The following is a 23,972-nucleotide window of genomic DNA, read 5'->3' as shown; positions in this document are numbered from 1 at the left end:
TCATCTCAAAGCCCTAGAAAAGGAAGAGCAAAACAACAGCAAATGTAGCAGAAGGCAAGAAATAATTAACATCAGAGCAGAAATCAATGAAATTGAAACAAAAGAAACTATTGAAAAAATTAACAAAACTAAAAGTTGGTTCTTCGAAAAAGTAAATAAGATCGACAGACCTTTAGCCATGCTAACGAAGAGAAGAAGAGAGAGAACTCAAATTACTAACATACGGGATGAAAAAGGCAATATCACAACAGATGCTACAGAAATACAGAAGACGATTAGAAATTATTTTGAAAACCTGTATTCCAATAAAATAGAAGATAGTGAAGACATCGATAAATTTCTTAAGTCATATGATTTGCCCAGACTGAGTCAGGAGGATACACACAATTTCAACAGACCAATATCAATGGATGAAATTGAAGAAGCAATCAAAAGACTACCAACCAAGAAAAGCCCAGGACCGGATGGGTATATAGCGGAATTTTACAAAACCTTTAAAGAAGAATTAATACCAACACTTTTCAAATTATTTCAGGAAATAGAAAAAGAGGGAGCTCTTCCAAATTCATTCTATGAGGCCAACATCACCCTGATTCCGAAACCAGACAAAGACACCTCAAAGAAAGAAAACTACAGACCAAAATCTCTAATGAACTTAGATGCAAAAATCCTCAATAAAATCCTGGCGAATCGAATACAAAAACACATCAAAAAAATTGTGCACCATGATCAAGTAGGATTCATCGCTGGGATGCAAGGATGGTTCTATATACGGAAATCAATAAATGTTATTCACCACATCAATAGACTTAAAGATAAGAACCATATGATCATCTCGATAGAAGCAGAAAAAGCATTCGACAAAGTACAGCATCCCTTTATGTTCAAAACATTAGAAAAACTAGGGATAACAGGAACTTACCTCGACATTGTAAAAGCTATCTATGCTAAGCCTTAGGCTAGCATCATTCTGAATGGAGAAAAATTGAAGGCATTCCCTCTAAAATCTGGAACAAGACAGGGATGCCCTCTATCACCACTTCTATTCAATATAGTTCTCAAAACACTGGCCAAAGCAATTAGACAGATGAAAGAAATTAAAGGCATAAAAAGAGGAAAAGAAGAACTTAAATTTCACTATTTGCGGATGACATGATAATATATTTAACAGACCCAAAAGGGTCTACAAAGAAACTACTAGAACTAATAAATGAATTCAGCAAAGTGGCAGGATATAAAATCAATACGCATAAATCAAAGGCATTTCTGTATATCAGCGACAAAACTTCTTAAACGGAAATGAGGAAAAACACTCCATTCACAATATCCTCAAAAAAAATAAAATACTTGGGAATCAACCTAACAAAAGAGGTGAAAGATTTATACAATGAAAACTACAGAACCCTAAAGAGAGAAGTAGAAGAAGATCTTAGAAGATGGAAAAATATACCCTGTTCATGGATAGGCAGAACTAACATTATAAAAATGGTGATATTACCAAAAGTTCTCTATAGGTTTAATGCAATGCCAATCAAAATCCCAACGGCATTTCTTGTAGAAATAGATAAAGCAATCATGAAATTCATATGGAAAAATAAAAGACCCAGAATAGCAAAAGCAATTCTAAGCAGGAAGTGTGAATCAGGCGGTATAGCGATACCAGATTTCAAACTATATTACAGAGCAATAGTGACAAAAACAGCATGGTACTGGTACCAAAACAGGCAGGTGGACCAATGGTATAGAATAGAGGACACAGAGACTAATCCACAAAGTTACAACTATCTTATATTTGATAAAGGGGCTAAAAGCATGAAATGGAGGAAGGATAGCATCTTCAACAAATGGTGTTGGGAAAACTGGAAATTCATATGCAACAAAATGAAACTGAATCCCTTTCTCTCGCCATGCACAAAAGTTAACTCAAAATGGATCAAGGAGCTTGATATCAAATCAGAGACTCTGCGTCTGATAGAAGAAAAAGTTGGCTCCGATCTACATATTGTGGGGTCGGGCTCCAAATTCCTTAATAGGACACCCATAGCACAAGAGTTAATAACAAGAATCAACCAATGGGACTTACTTAAGCTGAAAAGTTTTTTCTCATCAAGAGAAACAATAAGAGAGGTAAATAGGGAGCCTACATCATGGGAACAAATTTTTACTCCTCACACTTCAAATAGAGCCCTAATATCCAGAGTATACAAAAAACTCAAAAAATTAGACAGTAAGATAACAAATAACTCAATCAACAAATGGGCCAAGGACCTGAACAGACACTTCTCAGAGGAGGATATACAATCAATCAACAAGTACATGAAAAAATGCTCTCCATCTCTAGCAGTCAGAGAAATGCAAATCAAAACCACCCTAAGATACCATCTCACTCCAGTAAGATTGGCAGCCACTATGAAGGCAAACAACAAGTGCTGGCGAGGATGTGGGGAAAAGGGTACTCTTGTACACTGCTGGTGGGACTGCAAACGGGTGCGGCCAATTTGGAAAGCAGTATGGAGATTCCTGGGAAAGCTGCGAATGGAACCACCATTTGACCTAGCTATTGCCCTTCTCGGACTATTCCCTGAAGACCTTAAAAGAGCATACTACAGGGATACTGCCACATCGATGTTCATAGCAGCACAATTCACAATAGCTAGACTGTGGAACCAACCCAGAAGCCCTTCAATAGATGAATGGATTAAAAAAATGTGGCATTTATACACCATGGAGTTTTACGCAGCACTAAAAAATGACAAAATCATGGAATTTGCAGGGAAATGGATGGCACTAGAGCAGATTATGCTTAGTGAAGCTAGCCAATCCCTAAAAAACAAATACCAAATGTCTTCTTTGATATAATGAGAGCAACTATGAACAGAGCAGGGAGGAAGAGCAGGAAGAAAAGATTAACATTAAACAGAGACATGAGATGGGAGGGAAAGGGAGAAAAAAGGGAAATTGCATGGAAATGAAGGGAGACCCTCATTGCTATACAAAATTCATATAAGAGGTTGTGAGTGGAATGGGAAAATAAACAAGGAGATAAATGAATTACAGTAGATGGGTTAGAGAGAGAAGATGTGAGGGAAGGGGAGGTGGGATAGTAGGGGATAGGAAAGGTAGCAGAATACAACAGTTACTAATAGGGCATTATGTAAAATTGTGGATGTGTAACCGACGTGATTCTGAAATCTGCATTTAGGGTAAAAATTGGGAGTTCATAACCCACTTCAATCTAATGTATGAAATATGATATGTCAAGAGCTTTGTAATGTTGTAAACAACCAATAAAAAAAGAAATTTCATTTGCACTGAAAAAAATTTAAAAAAAAATAAATATTCCTAAATGAAAAAAAAAATCTGTGTATGTGAGTTTGGTGGGGCAGGGTTGAAACTGAAATCAGCTTATTTAATTTTGAGTTCACCGATTTTGAGTTCTTTTACACTTTGCAGTGTGAGTGTGCCTATCTTTCTTTGTAGCAGAAAAGACAATACATTTTTTAAACTAGTGGAGAGGAAGCAGGCCCACACCATTCATTTCTACCTGGTCGTCCTAGCAACCTCAACTTCCAGTTTTCTGCCAGCAGAACTGGACTTTCTGGGGGTAGCAATGACTTCCTTCTTCTCAGAGTCTTTGGTGGGGGTCACTATTCCCACTACTAACTCCACTGACCTGCATCAATTATTAAAAAGTATCCTCAAGGAAGGCATCACATCCTGAACTGAAAGGGTTCACTTCCAGATGACTTGGAACCCAAACTAGTCCAGACTCAAAATAAGTCCAGTGATGATTGTCCTGCTCCACTTCATCTATGGAAGAAAGAAAAATGTAGTGAGAGAAGACAATAAGCATAAGAATGCACTTGTAAAGTCAAAACACATTTCTAAAGATAGAAACTCCTGAAAATGCTGAAACCAGAGGAAAACATTTCGCTATACATGAAACTGCATGATCTCCTTTTTGATTAGAAACATTATGTGATCCTCAGAGCTTCCCAGTGAATCCCATTTGGTCTTCTCCTTTATCCTATGTTGTACTTTGACCTCAGCTCAGGTCCAAATTACCACCTGCCTAAATTTCTGCAATATCCTCTAAGCCTGGGCCTGACTTCTGGCTGGCCTTGTTCTCCCCTCCAGAAAATCAGTGTATTTTTCTGTTTTGCCACAGCAAGGTTGCATTTTGTCATTGGAACATTCTTCTATAATTTTGCTCATTTTCCCTCCCACTACCAAGAAATTAAATCCTACTCATTAGTCCAATCTGATGTTTCAGAAAAACACATCAGTACACATGATGGATACCTTTTCAGAACCCACACTGCAGCTGTTGTAAGTAGCCCTCCCTTCAGTGTTCGTTTGCTCTCTCTAACTAGTTCATGGTTTATAATTTTGTCTCTTCCAGTGCTAGATGGGCCAAGACAGGACCTTTTTTCTTCTCCTTTCTTTCTTCTTTTCTAGAACTCAGCTCAAGATCAGAGGTCTCAATAAACTTCTCAATAGCTGAATCAGAGAGGATTACATTTCTTCTTCTGAAACCCACAGAAAGCCTTTTAGTAAAATCTGATAGTAGAAATGTAAAGGATGAATAAACAAGATAACAATTGTGATATTTTTGAAGTCACATGATGCACCTTGTCAGGAAAGGCCACAGAGAAAAATCAAGAGATAACTGTCCCTTTCTTTCTGAGATGAATCTTCTCTTATTCCAATGAACCAGGTAGCAGGGCTGGAGGTCCTGCCTCACTGGAGTTCAGCGGAGAGCAGGAACTGAAGAATCCCATAGGGGTCACTGGAAAAGTCCATGGTTTTAAACTTCAGTACAGAGAAAGCAGCACAGGAAGAGAAATTCAGTTGCTATTAGCATTTTTTTCTCCTTGCAGAAGAACTACAATTGTGCTTGTGGGTCTTGCCCTGTCAGGAAGTGCTGAACTTCTTGTCAGCTGTGAGGCAATATATTTCTTTTAATGCTAAAACACACACTTACTTGAAACAGTACTTTAAAAAATCTCACTTTTAAAATAAGCAGAAAATTATGATTCAGGTGCTGTGTTCAAGTTCCTAAATTAGTGCAGTGATGTGAAACATATTTTCTTTTAAAGTTTGCAGAATTTTATCTTCAGTCTTACAAAATGCCAGCCTATAATTGAGCTATTTCCTTCTAGATAAGGCAGCCCTCTTCAAAAAAACCCTACCCATATCTATCTCTCTATTTGTGCATCCTTGAACCCATCCAACTTGTTTCGGCATGTTATTATCCATGATAATGATAAGAATTTTACCCAAGCTCACCCTTAAAGAGAAAAAGAGAGAAAAGCAGAGACATAAAGACAAAACAGAAAAGCAAGCCACAGTGACAGCACCTTAATTCTAGAGCTGTGAGCACCAGGTCCCTCATCCTGCTGAACTAGATGAGAGCTGAGGGTGGCTGCTTCACCTTGTGTGTGAGAGATTTGCTGCCTCCCTGGTGACCCCTCCTGGCTGTAACCAAGGGGAATCCCACACAGCAGTTGAACTACCGTTTGTGGATCATAGCCATATATAACAGCCAGGATCCTGTATCTAAGCAAATAAGGAACCTGTGAGGTATTAACATGTGTCTACACTTGCTTTCTGTCAAATTTAAGTTTCCAACCAATGGGTGAGCATCAGCTGATGATTGGCTCACAGCGGCCCTAGCAACATCTAGCTGATTGGCTCCTCTGTGGTAATGCTCATTGGGCTGTTTCCCTGCCCTTTCAGACTGCCAGCTGATGATTGGCTCACAGTGGCCCCAGCAACATCTAGCTGATTGGTTCCTCTGCAGTGATGCTCATTGGGGGACTTCTTTGGCTCTGCCCACGCGACCCAGCCAATCGGCCTCAAGAGCAGGAGGATTGGGGGAGGTGGTGAGGCTTGTTTTTAGGTGAGAGGCTTGTGGGAAGCCGGTGGTGGCAGTTGGGCTCTGAGGGTTTTTCCTGAGGAGCTGTTTTGTTTGGCCTGTGTGGTTCTAAAAATAAAGTTCATTTCTTTTGACAAGTGGCTCCTGAATTGTGCCCAGCCAGACTGCGGCAGGTGAGCGTGGACAGAGGGAAGTTACGTACTATGGAGGAAATTCTAACATTTCTGCAGCAGTAAGTCAGGTGTTCTGACTGAATATGCCCCATTGTTCTTGAGCAGAGGGAAGATGGCTAAATATGTTTCCAAAATTCTTGGCCTGACCTGCAAGACTATATAAAAATCAGATGAAAGCTGACTTTTCTGTCTTTACTCTTTTTCTCCTGAGCCCAACTTTTGATCACTACCAAACAAGGTTTGGTTCTTTAATCTTCTTTCCCTCTTCTGGGACCCCCATGTCTTTACTGCCTGCTGGGGGTATCTCACCTTGAAGTTTTTAAACCTCCCCAGATGGCCCTCATGTCCAGGGAAGTTTGAGGACAACTGACCCCTCCCAGGTCCAAGTCAAATACTGTAACAGCAAATTCTGTAACACCCATGACACCTGCCTAGGTTCCTCCAGGTGTGTCTCCTTCCAAACCCACTATGGTTACAATTATGTCAATCCTTTGGATTTCCTTATGTAAGTTCATAGGATTATCTTCTTTTATTCTTATTTAGCATGTTTGCTATTTTTCTCCTTCCTTAAATAGTCTTGTATCTCAATTCCTCGATTAGAGACAGAAACTGTGAGGGTTGAATTCCATTTGCACCCTCCATTTAACTAGGAACTGATAAATATTTTTGATTGCACAAAAGGGACTGAAGTTAAGGGACTGGGGATGTGGCTCAAGTGGTAGCGCGCTTGCCTGGCATGCGCGGCACTGGGTTCGATCCTCAGCACCACATAAAAATAAAATAAAGATGTTGTGTCCACCGAAAACTAAAATAAATAAATAAATATTTTTAAAAAATTCTCTCTCTTTAAAAAAAAAAAAGGGATTGAAGCGAAGCCAAACCATGACTTTACCCATGGCAGTCACAGACGAGCTTTGTGGGAAGGTTGCCTGTGCAGTACTGTGGGGCAGGACTCTTTGAGCCTGAGGCCTCGAGCCAATGTTTAGGAATTCTCAGCAGTTTCTCAATTAATCTGAGTCTAGAAGAACCAAGTATTTGTGCCAGGTAAACTTTGGTATTTCTTTTTGAATAGTATCTTAATTGCTCCTGGTGTCAAGTCTGGTTAGAAGCATTGCATGATATGAAAAATTTCAAGTGAACTAAAGAAATCAGTGTAACCCCCAAAGCCAGCTGCTCAGCTCAATTCAGCACAAGGGTGAGAACTGCTGGATCCCTAGGTGGTGGTTACCCAGATCATGGGAAACCAAGTAGGCAAACAGGTGCAGCAGAAGTGTTCTCCTTGGCTGAGGACAAGCTCTCTCAGAACATGACTGGATATGCTGAGAATCCAACAGGAAATGAACGCAAAGCACCATTTAGGAAACTCCATCTTCATTATATTTCTCCTCCCACGAGATGGCTTTCTGTAAGACAGAATGTCTAGCCTCTAATCAAAGTAGAGTGTATTAATTTTTTTGCTTAAAAAATAAGCTTTCGGCTGGACATGGTGGTGCACACCTGTAATCCCAGTGGAGACTGATGTGGGAGGATTGTAAATTTAAAGTCAGCTTCAGCAACTTAGTGAGACCCTGTCTCAAAATTAAAAAAAAAAATAAGAAAGGCTGGGGATGTGGTTCAGTGGTTAAGTGCCCCTAGGTTCAATCCCTGGTACCAAAAATAAAAAAAAGGAAAAAAAATTTTACAGTGGACATCTGACAATATAGGATCCATAAAAATAAAATACAGAGATTATTTTTTTAAAGACAAGTAAAGGCTTTTAAAGACAAAGAACAAGCTCTGGGCCACTGAACATTTAATAGCTGCAGCCTCCTTTTAACCTGTAGCCATTTGACACACTTGCTATTTCCTAGAGTCTGAGACCTCTGACACTTTTGAATCCCTGAGACACTGAGACCCTCACAGAAGCTCTGTATTTTCCCTTCTACATGAGAATCTTTAAGTTTGGTTCCTACTATTATTTCATTCAGATTTAAACCAACATGTAAAGATTCTTCTCCATTTCATGGGCCTCTTTATCTTCAGAGCCTGCTCTGTAGCTTTAGGTAGCATTTAGCTATACTTACCAAAACAGCAAGAGTTTAAAATATGGAATAGATTTTAGTTTCCACATTTCCTTCAAATTTTTTGTTTTATTTAATAACTCAACAAACACTATGGAATGGAAATTTTTGTTCCTTCAGATCAGCAGAATAGGTAGATAAAAAAGCAAATGTTTGTGTATCTCTTCTGGAATACTGCAAATTGTCAGACCTGTTATTTGCTGAGAGCAGAAAGAATAGTATTTTATTCCGATTTGATAGTCCTCTCTCCACAATCCCTGAAAATCTGTAATTCAGATCTGGTGGGGGACTGACAGAAATTTAGTGTACATAGTAAAATGTACAAACTTCTACTACAATACCTAATTGTAGGTACATGGGGTGATTTTCAGGGGCTGAAAGGAATGAATACTTCCAAAAGGAATGTTTCATTGAAGAGTTCAGTGGAGAACCTCAGATTTCTCCATGAAACAACAGCAAGTATTGGTGAATATTTAATGATAATGAAGGAACCATCAGAAAGTGTCAAGAAAAACAGACCCTTTAAAAACATGCAGCAGTTGAGAAGGTACAACTCAATCTCTCCTCAGGGCCTAGGCAAAGCTGCTCCCTTAGTCAAAAGCACTTCTCAAAGTTGTAATGGGTTGGATGGGCATGGTGGCGCATACCTGTAAATCCCAGTGGCTCAGGAGGCTAAGACAGGAGGATCACGAATCTCAGTAGCAGTGGGTGAGGTACTAAGCAACTCAATGAGACCCTGTCTCTAAATAAACTATAAAAAAAAAAAAAGAGTGTGGGGGAGGCTGGGGATGTGTGTGATGTGTATGGCTCAGTGCTTCAGTGCCCCAGAGTTCCATCCCTAGTCTCAAAAAAAAATTGTAATGGGTTGTACCCCATTTATGTTTGTCAAAATTCACCCTACTGTTATGTATATCTAAAAACAATAAAAAATAATTAATTATTTTTTAAAAAGACTTTTCAAAGCTAGTTTCTGCCTTACTCTTTAAGTCAGTTCAGATCCCACAGCACCACAGAAGCCCTCTAGAACACCCTATGTTAGCAAAGGAGTCCTCATTTTCCTGTCAGGTTGGTGTTAATTTCCTTTATTTTATTTTATTTTATTTTTTTTTATTGGTTGTTCACAACATTATAAAGCTCTTGACATATCATATTTCATTTAATTTCCTTTATAAAACTTATAGCAATTGGTCATGGTTTCATTTTGTATGGACACTTTGTCAGTTGCCCCATGAGGGCCCTGTCTTCATTGTCCTTCTGGGACCTGCCTTGTCCTGGCATTTTGGAGGTACTTAAGAAAAATACTGTGAAAAAGCTGACAATTTGCATCTCTATGGAGAACAAGTTTATTCTGTTCTGCACTCAGGCACATTTCTCATTTGCGGCTATACTCAGGTCAATCACCGTGAGGTGACTGTGCTGTTTGCCAAGTTATTAATTACAAAGTCATGCTGGGTCTTAACCATTTTGAAACCTATGGAAAAACTACATTTTACCTCTGATATGTTTTCAATCTAATTCAGAATCCCCTGCCATTTGTGAGGTGCTGGTGGTTATCAAAGGCCCCATACAATTACAACCTTTATTCCTACACTAAAATACAACAGTTTTTCACAAGGGTAAAATAATTCTGTGGGGAAAAAAATGGCTTCAGTAACCATGAAAACCTAATATAATGTTATGATTTTGAGATGTCCTTGGGCCCAAGTATAAGTACGTGGACTCATCTCACTAATGAAGATTCACACCTTACTTCTGAGATTCTCCCGTATGAACCAAAAAACCTAGGAAACCTCTCATTTAGGTGATCATTTGCAAAGGAGGGTAGATATGCAGCACTTTTCCCTGAAAAAAATGATGAAGAAAAAAGTTAAACTGTGATGGGGAGAGTTACTTTATTTTCTGTATGTGTGTGTGTGTGTGTGTGTGTGTGTGTGTGTGTGTTTTCCTGGCTAGAATGTCACACAAACCAAAGACCACAACTTTAGACCAAAACATGAGCAAAATGGAATTTTGTAAGATGATTCTCTTCTCTGTAGAATATTAAACATCAAGTATCAGTTCTTTCTTCAGAAATCATCTTTACATTGAACTACAAAACCACTTGTACTATATTCTCAAATTCTCACGTATAAAATTTGTCCAAAAACAACATCAATCTTCTGGAAAAATATTACAGATTACTTCTTTTACAATCCTTGGATTTTTCATGAAGGTAAATTTGGAATGGATTTGGGACCACTGTTTGATTGGACTTCTGTCAGACTTGGTTTTTTGATGGCAAGTAAATAAATGACAAGTAAATTCATCTATTCATTTATATTGGTAGTGACAACTACCAATACATTCATTAGTTAAATAAGTAAATTCAAATTTGAGAATACAGTCATTTGAGGAATCTAGAGGGTTCTGCCATCTCTGCTAAGTGCATCCTAATTATCATGCACCATTCTTACATTAATTGGAGAAAAGACAATTTACCCCTATGGTGATATTTTTTGCAAAGTAGTACTGAATAATAAGACTGTGGACTAGAGAGATATGAGTTTAGAGTCTGCCATTTGTCTTCTCCTTGCCCTCTTATCTTCATTTGTAAATTGATGATGATGATATAGGATTAATGGAGACCAATTAAGATAAATTAAGTAAAGCACTAGGAACACTGTTGATGCTGATTGAAAAGTTAATTTCCCATTTTCTCAAGTTATCATATAAAATAAGCAAAAAACAAACACAAAGATCCTCTATGTGGTATAAGAGGAACTGTGCACTATTGGTGAGGCACTCACTGATTTTCTCAAAGTCATGGAGCCAAGAACTTCCAGGAACAGTCAACACTATTTTGGAGCAGCAAGGTCCAATAAAACTTTGTGTGACAGTGGCAACATTCTATACTGGCATAGACTAATGCGGTAGCCATAGGTGGCTACTGTGCACTTGAAATGTGGCTATTTGACAGGGCAACTAAACTTTTCTTTTTATTTCATTTTAACTAATTAGTTTTTGTTTTAAATAGCCATGTATGTTTAGTGGCTATTATGCTGGATTGTTCAATTCTAGTGAAATAACGGACCAAGTTTGACCCAGGGAGAGCAAAACCAGCATTGAAAATTTTAAGATGAATAATACCATACACATGTAACTCATGACAAACCAATTCATCTTATTACAAGTCTCACTATAAGAATGTTGAAAGTAAAGTTCTTTTCTTGATTAGTGTATTGCTTGAGTCGTTTTTATGTATCTAGCTCCATTCTACATGTAGATTAAAAAAGCAGAAATACTTTTTTTTTGATACTGGGGATTGAATTCAGGGGTGCTCAACTACTCAACCACATTCCCAGCCCTTTTTATTTTTTATTTTAAGACAGAGACTCCCTAAGCTGCTGAAGCTGGCTTTGAACTCGTGATCCCTCTGCCTCCCAAGCTGCTGGAATTACAGGTTATGAGCCTAGCCAGAAATATCTTTCAAGGGACCAGATAGTTTGAGATGATTTTCTGAACTTAGGCTAATAAAAATTTTCATACCCAAGATGATAGTGTATATGTGTGACCTCAAATTCCCTTTTATCCCTTGTTCAGCAGTATCTGTATTCAGATATTAATGCGTGTTTATAAGTATATCTGGAAGGCAATGCATGTCTATGAAAATTGTGTTTAAATAGAATGCCTTGTGAAGTCCTAAAAGGAAGACTGAGTGCTTAGAGTCAAGTGGAGGTGATTGTAGATGTGAACAATAAGGGGAATGCAAAAAATAATACTAATAATAAATAAAATGTATCAAGATCCAAAATAGGAGCAGAGAAATCCCTTGAGAAAAAGGCAAAGACAAAGGACATGAGGATAAATCCCAGTGTATCCAAATGGTTGAAGGGATGGAAACAGGACAGTCAAAGCATCTTCAGGTGGCAGGAGAGAGGACATCCAAATGCAGGCTGGGTAAATGCCTTCAGACCACATGCACTTGACTTCTGGGTCACAGGTGGTGGTGTTGAGATTCTAGCCTCTTTATTTCTTGATTTCTTTTCATCTGCCTGGTGGCTCCTGCTTAGTCTCCTTCTCAGCTGACTGACCATGTCACATGGTTAAGGGAGGCTGTGTACTGTTCAGCTCCGAGGGTGTCATTCACATCATAGGTATCATAAATTGTGATTTCAATATTGTGACTTTCTGGCTGATGGTAGCCAAGGTGTTTTTTTAGATCACACAAAGGTATCTTATGGCCTAGAAGTCCCCCAGTTTAGCCTCTAAGAAGGTAAGCTGTTCCTTGAGAACCACCTTAGGCCCTTCTTTATCTTCATTTTTAATGTAACTACCAATGACCTCCTTCATACATAGGACTTCATCTACCTATATGTCATTTTCAACTCTTAAGTCATCATTTTATCCATAGACTACATTTTTTTTTCCTGAATCCTGAACTCATATCTAATTGGGTTTTCCATAGCTCTACTCAGATTTCTCATTGGCACCACTAACACAACATATTAAAAAAATGAAGTAATCTCTAGTCCAGATTAATGCCACCCACCTCATCACTCAAGCCAGAAACATGAGATTTATTGCCACCTTGCTCCCTCCTTACGCAAGATTAATCTATAAACTCTGGAACTTCTTCTGCCTCCACCAACTCTCTTGTGTGTGTCTCCTCCACACCCTTGCTGCAGGTGCTTGGGACCTCCCACTGCTCTAATTCCCAGATATCTTTTCTGTGAATCTTGTGCATTCTGCTTCCCATTGCGGCCAGAGGAGTCTTTCTAAAATGTGTGTGTTATTATGCCAGTCTCCTGCTAAAGTTTCTTCCATTTGTATATCTTCTTAATGTGATTTAAGATAAAGTTTGTACTCCTAATCATGGCATTTAATATGGCCTATGTGAGTTAGTCCCTGTGTGCTTTTTTTTTTCAAAGAGAGAGTGAGAGAGAGAGATAGAGAGAGAATTTTAATATTTATTTTTTAGTATTTGGCGGACACAACATCTTCGTTTGTATGTGGTGCTGAGGATTGAACCAGGGCCGCACGCATGCCAGGCGAGCGCGCTACCGCTTGAGCCACATCCCCAGCCCGCTGTGTGCTTTTCCATTTGCAACTTTACCACTTCTCCTAGCATATGTCTGTGCTTTGGTGATGCATATTACCTTTGGCTTCCTTAAAAGCCCCAATTCAACCACATAGATTGGGTTGACGGCCTTTACCTTACAGGGCATCTGCCAGAGACAATGCAATAGTTCCCAAATCTGTCTTCTCTTGCAGACTTCACCTTGAGAACAGGAATATGATTTTATCTTTGTATCTCTACCATCTGCCTCATACCTGGCACTCATTCGTAATAAACATTTGACAAGTACATGGAAGAATTCGTAGGTCAAAGAGAAGAAAAAGGGAGAAAATTAACAAACTTCAAATGCCTCTGAGTGATCATGAAAGGTGAAACTGTCAGCAGGTGGGATAGGAAAGAAATAGTGGCTGTGATGCAGAAAGTACTTTAAAGTCCAAAAAATCCCTCTTTCTCCTCCTTTGTAGGTAGAAAGGTAGAGTTGATTATATCATTATTTCAGAGAGATCTAAAATTTTATGCCTCCATTTTTATTTAAAAATCTACAAAAATAGAAATAATACTTCAGAACATTAATACTTTTTATCTATGGCAAATTATCTATGGCCTTTTTTATCTATGGCAAAGCTCTGGGTATTAGTGATAAACATTAAAGAAAAGGGGTGCCATTTAAATGCAGAGAATAATGGAGATAATATAAATATATTGCCTTTACACAGAACTATTTCAAAATAGCAAGCATAAAAAGAAATTCTTCAAGCATATTTTTCTCTTTTGTTATTTTTTTCTCTTTAAAAGTTTGTCATTTTGAAAGTCACAGCTGTTTACAACTATAAATAGAGAGATAGTAATGTCACATCTATTTGAAATAGAGTAGTCCCTCAGTGCATGCCTGAAACCGTGGACAATACCAAACCTATGTAAATTATGATTTTTCTTATATATACATACACCTATGATAAAGATAAAATTAAAAATTAGGCATATTAAGAGATTAGTAATAAGGAATAATAAAATGGAACTGTTATACTGTAATAAAAGTTACATGAATTTGGGGTTTCTCTCAATATATTGTACTCACCCTTTTTCTTCTTATGAAGGTGTGAGGTGAGGCAGTACCTATGTGATGAGATGAAGCGAGGTGACACAGGCATGTGACACAGCATTAGGCTACCGTACACGAGTTGCTTGAACAAAGCACTGTAATAGTTGATCTGATAGCTGTGGAAGCCACCTCAAAAATGGATGGGCAGTGCACGCAGCGTGGATATGCTGGATGAAGGGATGACCTGCTTCCCAGGTGGGACAGCGCAAGAGTTCATGCTAATCAGAATGGCATGGAATTTAAATTTTATGAGTGATTTATTTCTGGAATTTTCCACCTAATATTTTCCACACTTCAGTTGGCAAACAGGTAACTGAAACAACAGAAAGTGAAAGAAGATAAGGGGGGACTGTTGCACATTTAATGCCATCTTTTAAGTTATGTTGATCATTTTCTATACGTACAAACCAGGCAGCTGAGTCTTTGGTTCACAAAAGTTTTATTGAATTACATCTGATATTTTTCTTTATTTTTAAGATCAAATATTTAAGGTGTGTCTGCTCGTTTGGTTGCCATGATCAACAGAGCTTATGATGAGATATTTCGTTTCTTAAGTCATCACCCAGAGTTTTGGGAATAGTCAACTTTGCATATCATTGATTTGGAGTATAAATTAAACTAAGTCCAGAAACTGCATTTTGTATTTTTAACCTAGACAGTTAAGAATTTAGTTTTTTTTAAAGTTTAGTTTGTAAACATTTACTGAGTCCATGTTTTACTTCAATTATCTTCCTCTAGTTGTGTCAGAAGGTGCTTACTAATTACTAAGGCAAATTATTTAACCTTTCTAAGTCTCAGTTTATTCGTCAATGAACTGGGATAAATACCCATATCTTAAAATTGTTGGAAGACTAAGTTAGTTTGGGCTTTGTACTGTGCCTGACAAATGGGAAAATGCTCCGTTGAAGGCTGTTATAGTTATTTGCGTATCTGAGCTTTGAAAACCTTGCTTAAGAGGTCTTTTTATTCTCAATATTCACCTAGAAATATGGCTATAGATCTACTATTTCATTTAAAAAGATGGAGCATTTGTTGAGCAATAAAATATAGAGACAGATTATAGACAACTTGGAAACTCTAAATGAGCATAGCTAGTCAGTAAAAAGTACCACCTCTAGTTAGTATTGAGCCTATGAAAAAAATCCTGTCCTCTGGAATAACTTTCATCTGCCTACCAGCCTAAATTTAGTATTGAAAAGCCTAATGCATATTTTTAGGTCAAATGAAAGTATTGCTTCATGTGAATTTTCTCTCCACCAAGGATTTTCATTTATTCTCATATAACTCGATGTCTCTAAATAGATTAAGAACCACTTTCCTAGACTATTGGAATCACAGAATCACTTTGTTCTTCTACTTATAAGATTTTAAAATAAACAGTTTAAAAGACACCTTTGAAGAAGAGTTTTTTCTCTAGATCTTCCTTGCTTTTTTGCTGATGCTTTTCAAGTGGATTCTAAATCTTTTCTGTTTCTCTTTGAGTATATTCTTTTTTTTTTCTCTCCCCAGCAGAAATACAGAACAGTTGGTCACAGTCATTCTGAATTGATTCAGCCTTGCTACTTTATTCTTCGTGTATCAAATAGTTGTTTATGCAAAGGTTATCTGCTGTTACCTATATTCCACAATATACTCATTATTTTCTTTTTAAAAGACAATATGAGAGAATAGGATCAGAGCCCTACAATATGCAGGATGAGACTTCACATGTAATACAAGGAAGATTCACCATCATTTAGTCAGTAAAAATTTGAAGTGGTTGTAGATGGTGGTGAGATCAGTTTCATTAGAGCACTATCCATCCAGATAGTCTAATTATATCTGAAAAGGATGGTCTTGGCTAACCAAAGAAATCACCTAAAAAAGTTGTGTTGATTCCCAGACTAAAGTTCAAGAAGGACTAGGAGAGAGGACACACTGACATCTCTAATGTCGAAGAATATTTTTGAAGAAGGAAAGTCTCATGAACAGAAGTCAAGAACTAGAAATTTAATATAATAATATTATTATTTTTCCCTAAGAGGGATTAAAAGGAGTGATACAAAATCCTGACATTCTGGAAGCCTGGGGAACATACATGATTCCGTGAAAGAGATTCCACTTGGACCGTAATATACCTTGTTGAATCATTTCAATAGTGTTCACTGAACTTCATTTCAATCCTCTGTAAACTAAATAATCTTTTTTTTTTTTTTTACAAATTTGAAGACTCAGTGTAATAGAGTGTTTGAGTTTTTTTTTTTTTTTTGCTGTTGTTGTTGTTGTTGTTGTTGCAGATACCTTTTAAGCCTCACCCCTTTCTCTTCCTCTTCTTCCCTATATCAGGGCAGGCTTATAAAAATGCCAGGTGCTCTCTCTGTTACCAGACGTAAGTTTGAATCATGTACTGCAACCTTCACCCCAGCCTTGTCTCTGACCACCATAAAAGAGACCCAGGTCCCTTTCCTTTACTCCTTTTGCAGCTCTGCCATGGCATCTCAGATCAGTTTGAGAGGCCTGTCTCACTTGCAGAGAAAGATTTAGCATGGGAGTAACAAGCTGTTAACCCTCTTGGTATGCCATGGCACCCTTTGTATGGAAATCCAAATCAAATTCTGGATTTGAAGGTCTGCTCCAACTCTACAGACTAGCCACAAGACCCAATCAAAATGATACTAGAATGAGGGGCCCTTAACAAACTGGGATTCTAGTTTAAAAATAAGATTCCCCCTCCCCATGAGTTTTTCTTCCAGAAATCCATTCCATTGAATCTAATCAATGTCAAAGCAATGCCAATACTGAATTTCAGAACCTGAGAAGTTGAAGTTTGGAATTTGGTAACCCTCACAATGGACTATTAGTAGAGCATTCTCTTGTATTACAACCTAGAATTACCTGGCTCCATTACATTGTCCATTGAGAAACTATACTGTTCAAAAGGCAGTGTTACCACTACACACCTATTAAATTGTTAACAAAGTAAGAAGAAATCTCTTTTTAAAAATTTACAAGCGACATAAATTTAACACTTAACAGTCCTAGAGACTCAGAAGTTCAAGAACAAGTTGCCAGCAGATTCAAGGTCTAGTGAGGCTTTACTGTCTACCTCAGAGAGATGTCAGAATCTATGTTCTCACATACAGAATATCTCTCGATATTACAATGTAGAATATAACTAACATATTTGTATGTAAGTACAAAAATAGTGTCACTGAAGGAACAAGGGCATTTGTTTGACTTTCTCTTGCTTTCTATTTCCTCTTTCCTTTTAATATATACTGACCAGAATGTTACGCTTTATTAACTGTTATAAAAGCTAATGCTCAAATCACAGACCTCATCCCTTACAAAATATTTGGGCATACTAGTTGCTGTTGTGTACAAATGAAATATTTCATGGCTTCTTTGAGCTATTTGATAAACATACAACAAATATTATTTGCTTAACTAAAACTATGAAAATATACAGATGTTGCTTAAAGAATGCTGAAGTTCAGATTAATCCAAAAATAGATTCAAATACTGTGTTTGCCAGTTTCTGTGTGACTTGGGAAGAGTTGGTTACTGTCACCTGTAGCAAGAAGACCCCTGAAGATAAAAGGAGATTGCATCAGGCATCCCTGATGGTTCCCAGCACAGCTGGAGTTTAATGAATGTTAATCCTTTTCTTTCCAAGTTAGTCTCCTTGAGTCCCTCAAAGGCTTGTAGGGGCTTTCTGTGCCTGATAGTTCATTTTTACTCAGGATATCAAGTTTGCATAATCCAAAAGAATAATTTAATCAAAAAGAACACTTTAATCTGTGGAGGTACATTAACAAAATAACGAAGAAAATTATTCACTTTGGTGCATTCTTTTTAAATTTTTTAATCTGAGGTAATGGAGAAGGTAAGAGAATTAATGATGGTGATTTCCCACACATGGCTACTCCCTGGGCCATTACTATTTCTCTTCTTTTGCTTTCTTTAAGCCATGGGAAATCCATTTGCTTGGGGGCCCTAGCCAAAGCTGGAATAAATCAACACAAATAGTCAGGCAACTGACTTTCTGATAAATAAGGAGTCCACTATTTACTTTAAAGGAGCAGTAGTCACTATATGAGAATTTATTACTTAACCTTGAAAAGTACTGTTAGAAGGGAATTCCATGAAAATAAACTCTGATGTTAGGAGTAGATAAGATTCTGAAAGGAACAAGTTTTCTGCTTTCTCCTTTCCAACAATCTTTAGTTCAGGTTATTGTCCTTGAAAGCCTAAAACAAAGCTGCTTAGGTAAATGTACCAGGTAAACCCAATAGCCTGTTAATGCGGTGTTACCTTGGAACATGTAAAGGTATCAAAGGTTGAGTTTCGTTACAGTTCCCATAGCAATTATAACTTGGCTACTTCACACTTCAACAGTTACCATCCACAGAGTATCCACAACCAGAGGAAGCATTCCTGCAGTAGCTCTTGACTCTTCTGTCATTCAAGTTTTGGTTATTACATTGTATTTAGGTTTGGTACATTTCTAAAAAATCCTATTTAACTTCTGCCACAGAAAGCTCTTCACTGTTTCAATGGTGATAGCTTCACCCATATGCAATCTTGCAATTATCCATTTTTTTGCTCATAGCATTATAAAAGCATGCTTATATTTTCATGAAGAAATGGTGAATTGGAAGGCTGTTTTTACACTATCGTGAAAGCTGAAAAGTATGAGAATGTTTACTACTCAGCAAATGAACACATATGGGAAATAGATACAAATTAAGGGCTGACAGCCAGAAGCTATGGACTCAAAGTTGAGGGTGAGATTTTACAGAAACTACTAAAATAAAACAACAATATAAACATTGGATACACTTTGTTTTAAAAGCAGAGGTATAATCGCAGGGCCCAGTGGCGCAAGCCTGTAATCCCAGTGGCTTGGGAGGCTGAGGGGGTGGATCGAGAGTTCAAAGCTAGCCTCTCAGCAAAAAGCGAGATGCTAAGCAACTCAGTGAGACCCTGTCTCTAATTAAAATACAAAATAGGGCTCAGGATGTGGCTCAGTGGTGGAGTGCCCCTGAGTTCAATCCCTGTGCCAATAAAAAAGGAAATGAATATTTATTTTATTTATTAAATAAATAAAAAGCAGAGGTATGCATGATTTGCATAATGAATGTCGCAGGAGAACTAGAAGGTTAATAAATGTAGTTTCATAATCAGACAGGAATCATTAGTCCCTGAATTTTTCTTCTTTGTATTCAAAAGTGAGTATAACAACTCAACATTATGCCAGAATCATGATGGGAGATGGAGTGGCTAATTGATACCGTCAAAGTAAAGAGAGTGATTCTGGAATATTTAGGACAAGGGCTGATAAACTGCAGCCCATGGGCCAAATCCAGCAGACAGCCTGATTTTATAAGTGAAGTTTGATTGAAACACTGCCAGGCTCATTAATTTACATACTGTCTTGCCGTTTTCATGTTACAATGACAGGCAGAGTTGAATAGTGGTGACAGAGGCCACTGGGTTGGCAAAACCTAAAATATTTGCAATCTAGATCTTTACAGAAAATTCAGTCAGAAAGCTTAGACAATAGCAGACATACAGCCTCGTTGTCCACAACTCTCCATTTTGGTTAGGAAGAAACATAGAAAACTAGAACACAACATCAGCAGAAACATAGACAAACTAGAAAAAAACTATTTCATTCGGCTTTCAGGGCAGAATGTTTCAAATCCCAGCTAAATTATCAATAAATCATTTCTTCAAAAATTTTGAGACAAGATGACATGATTTCCTCATTTTCATAATTAAAGTCACTGAAGTATAGGTTCAATACACACATATTTAACCTCAAGGATATATATCTTAATTTAAAGTAAAATAAGAATCAAATGAAAAATAAGTATATAATACCCCAAGTAAAATATTACCACTTAAAAACCTAGCTCTAGAGAAATGAAATGGGCAAAATAGTTATATTCAATACAGCCTAAAAAATGCCTGAAGGTGCTCAGTAATACATAAAATTGAACTTGCAAAACAGAATGGATAAGATATAAATACTTTTATTACCTGGAGGTATATGGGAATATGTATGGAAGTTTCAGCAAAAAAAAATTAGGCAAATACAACAATAAAAAACAGAGCCTTAAGTACTAAAGTACTAAACCATATAAGATTCTCACACACACACACACACACACACACACACACACACACACATATATGATTCTGACCAAAAAAAGGCTAGAAACTGTGTTGAGGTACAATTCTGTTTGAATAATGAAAGTAATTATGGCAAATGGCAAAGAGATTACACACTTTTCAGAAAAAAAAGGCAAGCTTGAAATTATAAAATGGTCAATTTAGTTTCATACCTAAAAAATACTCAAATGACTCATCTAGAAATCAATTTTCAACTACTTAGAAGACCAGAAGATACAAAATGATAATCACATGACTTTGGTCTTTTGCAAAATAGTCTGACTAATCTCACTTCTGTTTGTAACATGGTGACAGGAATAGTAGATGGAGTCAACTGGAGTCTTTCACCCAACTTGCTGCTTATTACATGACTCTGTAAGAAAGATAGACTGGTTCTCCTGCAGCAGCAATGTAGAGGACATGTGGGTATTAAGCACTTGAACTGTGGCCAGTGTGAATTGAAATGTGCTGTTAAGTGTGAATACATACCAGATTTCAAAAACTCAGCACCAAAAAGACTTTATAAAATATTCCATTAATAATTTGATATGGGTTATATATTGAAATGACAACATTTGGAAGATACATAATATCTCTATATATGGAAATATTATATACATTTTGGTTTATAAAATATTTGACTGTGGCTGTTAGCAAATTTTAATTTTATACATAGCTTGTGTTTGTGATTCACATGCTATTCTTGTTTGATAGCACAGTCTGAAATACAGACTGATGCTATACTCAATGGAACATCTCTTATCCAACACATGCATCAGTTTCTCTTATGTAATGGGGGTGGGAAGGCTGAGAGTTGGCAGGTAGTACAGGGGCAGGATATCTTTGTTGGGCTGGTATGTTTCTGCATTGCAGTATGTTTAGAATTTCTAGTTCCTACAGTTCCCTACCTCTAGTCATGACAACCAAGACACACCATTATTGTATTTCCAAATGCTCCTGGGATCCAATATCTGGAGCAATCTTATTTCATATTAATAAAAAACAATGAACTAGGAGATAACAGAGGTCCTTTCTAGAAGTGCTGAATTTTTATAGTTCTACAATGGGATTTTTATGATCCCCTTTGTTTTCTCATTGATGAAAATGACTTTTTATTGACATGTTTACTCAATGTCTGACAGCCTACTTGAGGTCTGAACTACAAAATCATTCTGAGTGTTTACTCTGAATAATGTTCTAAGTTTGTATGAAATATGTCTTTCTGGTACTGGACACTTGCTGCTTCTTAGTTTATTAATTTGTACTAAAAGCGGGATCATGAGCTCTGATGGCAAGAACAGTTTCTTAAACATTCTCTTGGACAACAGATGGACAGTAGATACCACTGAAGTGAAGGGATCCAGTGGAAAGGATTGCTTTCTGGATTAGTTTAGAATCTGGTGTTATTTAATATTTTCTGCATGGGCTATGGTGGTGGGATATATCATTTGAGATTCAACCATATGCTTAATCATAAATATAAAAATTTCATAGATTTAAATTTGATTATTCAAATTAAATAGGATCCATTAAGAGTTGAGAATTATGTCTTACTAGGGGGTCATAATTACATTTAAAATAACTGGATGATGGACACTTTTTAGTTTAGAAATTGAAAGAACTCTATGAAGCGAACATTATCATGTACATTCTAACTAAGAGGAAAAACTGAGGTTCAACGATGTTGGCAACCTGATGATGGAAGGGCCAGAATTCAAACACATAACTTGAATTTGGGTTACCTGATGCCTCGGCTGATGGGTTTTGTGTCCTTGCCTAGCAGTGGATATGTTTTCCCTTGCATTGGTGCCAACTTGAATTCCCACAGAAGTTGACCTGAGAAAAGAGTTTCAGTGGATATTTGGGGAGGTGCAGAGAACATATAAAGGAGAGTGGGGATGCGGTACAGGGAAGAGAAAGCTTACAGTAAGGTGCATGATGTTAAGCCGGTCACCACTGTGTGCACTGGGCCTCAATCTCTCAGGGAAGCACTGGAGATGGTGTAGAACCCATGTGTTGTGGACTGAATTGTGTTACCACCACTTATACACCACCAGATTTATGTGGAATCTCTAGACCTCAGTATCTCAGATGTGACTGCATTTGGAGACAAGACCTTAGAGGAGGTAATTAAGTTAAAATGAGGTCTTTAGGGTAGATCTTAATCTGACCTGGCTCAGATCCTTATAAGGAGGAAATTTAGACACCAGGGATATGTACACAGAGGAAAGACCATTCGAGAATGCAGTAGGAAGGCCAAGGAGAGAGACCTCAGGAGAAACAAAGTCTGCTGACACCTTGATCTTGGGTTTTTATCCCCTGAACTGTGATAATATGAATTTATGTTGTTTAGAACACCCAGTGTGGCACTTTGTTGGGGTAGTCCCCACAAACTAGTTAGTACACCAGCCTCAGAATTTCCCCTCCCAGGTAGTGAGGAGTTGGAGTAGTAGAATCCTTTGTACTCATGAGACCTTGAGTTTTACCCTCTGTACTTATGGATCTCACTGGGTCTCCTTGCCAAGCTAAAACCTGTGACTGGGCCTGTGACTTGCAAGCCACCTCAAGTGTCCTCACCTGCTTGCTGTCATGCATAGAGAGCAACACATTTATTTTCATCTGAATAAAATATTTGAGGATAGTTTAGGACTTAGGCTTCAGGTAGGACTTAGGTAGATAGATGAGATGCTTTGGAAATAGCATCAGAATTCAAAAGAATTGGGAGAGTTGGAATGAAGTGTATGAAATAGATTTTAATAAAAATAAACACACAGAATTAAGGATGCTTCAGAGAGACAACAGCCACTTTATAGGCAGATTTAGAATTCAAACTGATCCTTAATGCAGAGTATAGTGAAATAGCAAATATTAATATCATTATTATAATTAAAAAATCACAAGGCTGACAAAGAACAAAGAGGTGTGAGTGTGAAAGTCCATCTTAATTCATTACCCCAGAGGTATTTGATGGAATTATTATGTGTTTGTAGAACAGAAGGATAGCATGCTGGAAGAAGAAAATAATTTTTCCAGTGTGTGTCTGCATAACAGCTGAGTCAAGTTAGGAAGCCTATTAAATGATGTAAAAATGGAAATATTGAACAAGTAAATAATAAAATTTGTTTAAAAACATCTTTGAGGAAAAGCTTCTGAAACTTGGAGGATGAAGATCAATGACAATATTGAAAATTTTGTAGTGGTATCTGCTAGATTCAGATTACTCATTACTTGTTTCTGCTGGGAATTTAACCTAAGAGGAGTGGATTTTAAAAGCTGGTGGGAATATTTAACTAAGCATCACAAACTGCAGGTCAGAGCAAGATAATAGAAAATGCCACCAAAAGTGAATAAAACTTCCTCTCTAGGAAACTTCAAGAACAATGATGGATTAAATTTTACAATGGACCCAGAGCCAGCTCATATAACTGATCACAGTAGAAACAAATAATTTGAATGAAGTGTGCTTCTTGGCCTCTGAGTGATATCTAAGAATCCAGCAATAACTTGTTTACAGTTTCTTTATTTAGAGTTTGACTTAATCTCTACC

At 37.4% G+C, this 23,972-nt stretch overlaps 1 protein-coding gene across 2 annotated transcripts in view; it reads right to left on the bottom strand.

The window, feature by feature from the left end:
- Positions 1-23,972, bottom strand: part of FAR2 (fatty acyl-CoA reductase 2) — a 155,206-nt gene that overhangs the window by 106,530 nt on the left and 24,704 nt on the right. The window contains exons 2-4 of one of the 2 annotated variants that reach the window (XM_081311165.1): positions 14,246-14,582; positions 4,632-4,789; positions 3,674-3,810 (exon numbers count right to left, since the gene is read on the bottom strand). The exons of the other annotated variant lie outside the window; for it this stretch is intronic. The gene's annotated coding sequence lies outside the window, so the exon portion shown is untranslated. The remainder of the gene's footprint in view (positions 1-3,673; positions 3,811-4,631; positions 4,790-14,245; positions 14,583-23,972) is intronic. 2 annotated transcript variants of the gene reach the window in all.

This window comes from Spermophilus citellus (genome assembly GCF_964194105.1).
Source record: "Spermophilus citellus genome assembly, chromosome: 10".
NCBI classification, from domain to species: Eukaryota; Metazoa; Chordata; class Mammalia; order Rodentia; family Sciuridae; genus Spermophilus; species Spermophilus citellus.
The sequence above is the reverse complement of the archived record's forward strand: the minus strand, read 5'-3'. Positions and strand labels throughout refer to the sequence as shown.